This window comes from Lampetra fluviatilis, chromosome 66, assembly GCF_964198595.1.
Source record: "Lampetra fluviatilis chromosome 66, kcLamFluv1.1, whole genome shotgun sequence".
NCBI classification, from domain to species: domain Eukaryota; kingdom Metazoa; phylum Chordata; class Hyperoartia; order Petromyzontiformes; family Petromyzontidae; genus Lampetra; species Lampetra fluviatilis.
Genome location: NC_136340.1, coordinates 4650285 through 4652079, shown reverse-complemented (window position 1 = coordinate 4652079; position 1795 = coordinate 4650285).

Genomic DNA, 1795 nt, shown 5'->3' with positions numbered 1-1795 from the left:
GTCTGTGTGTGTGAATGTGTGTGAGTGTGTGTGTCTGTGTGTGTGAATGTGTGTCTGTGTGTCTGTGTGTGTGAATGTGTGTCTGTGTGTCTGTGTGTGTGTCTGTGTGTGTGAATGTGTGTGAGTGTGTGTGTCTGTGTGTGTGAATGTGTGTCTGTGTGTTTGAATGTGTGTGTGAATGTGTGTGTGTGAGTGTGTCTGTGTGTGTGTCTGTGTGTGTGTGTACACTGTGTGTGTGTCTGTGTGTGTACACTGTGTGTGTGTGTGTGTCTGTGTGTGTACACTGTGTGTGTGTGTGTACACTGTGTGTGTGTATCTGTGTATGTCTGTGTGTGTACACTGTGTGTGTGTGTGTACACTGTGTGTGTGTGTACACTGTGTGTGTGTGTGTGACTGTGTGTGTGTGTGTGACTGTGTGTGTACACTGTGTGTGTGTACAGTGTGTGTACACTGTGTGTGTATGTACACTGTGTGTGTGTGTGTGTGACTGTGTGTGTGTGTGTCTGACCCTCTGCTCACGATCATTAAGGACCTTCATGATGGTGAGCGGGCCCGGGTGAAACTACGTGGCCAGGAGTCGGAGCCTTTCCCTGTACACCTTGGGGTGCGACAGGGATGTCCTCTGGCTCCCACATTATTTAACATCTATTTCGACTGCGTAGTTCGTGAAGCCTTCAATAGCTGTACCGGGGGAATTACCATTTGGTACAGATATAATGGGAGGCTGATCGACGCCCGGGTGCGATCAAGGGATGGCTCCCTATTGGTCAACCACGTTATGTATGCCGATGATTTGGTAATAGCTGCTCATTCAGAAGAGGAGTTGGAGACGCTGCTGCTGAGGCTGGAGTGTGCCACTAAGAGGTGGGGCCTTACCATCAGCCCCACCAAAACTAAGCACCTGCCTGGGTATTTTGTACCATCGGGCACTCCGCCCCCACAACTCCCAATCGGTGATGGGGCAGTTGTGGAGAGAGTAGAGAGTTTCCCATACCTGGGCAGTGTGCTCATGACCAGCTCCAGTTTATCAGCAGAGGTCTCACTCCGAATCAGTCGAGCGGCAATATCTTTTCATCGGTTGCGTAACGCTGTGTGGAAGCTACCTGGTCTGTCGCTCCGCACGAAGCTTCAGGTCTTCTCGGCCACGGTCATTCCCTCCCTTCTCTACGCTTGCGAAACGTGGACCCCCCTAGTGGAGCATCTTCGCCGGTTGGAAACATTTAGGCTGGCCTGCCTACGATCCATCCTGGGTTTGACCAGGCTGGATTGTGTGAGGAGCTCACAAGTCCTTGAAAGATCTGGGCAAAGTCCCATCAGTGAGCTCCTCCGGCAGGCAAGGCTGCGTTGGCTGGGTCATGTAGCCCGCATGCCCAGCCACCGCATGCCTAAACAGCTTTTGTTCGGGCCGGATCGAGGGGGCTAAACGGGCGCGGCACGGGCTAGAGAAGAGATGGAGTGATGTGGTACAGGAGGACGTGGAGCTGAGTGGACTTGCCGATGACTGGTACCAGCGGTGTCAAGATCGGCCTCAGTGGAGGAGGCTCGTGAAGGACGCTACTGGGCAGTTGGAGGCAGTCGCCCTCCAACAACAACGGAGGGCGGAGGAGCGACGCTCACAACAACGAGCGGAGCGCCGGGTGGCTAAAGCACAGCAAGTTGGCACAGTAGGGGGCACAGGTGGTGCATCAGCCAGTCATCTCGGTCATCTCGGTCAGTCGACCCGTGGCACCTGGGTCTGCCCCGTGACCTCCTGCCAGCGGGCGTTCGACACTTCACGTGGCCTCAAGGTGCACAT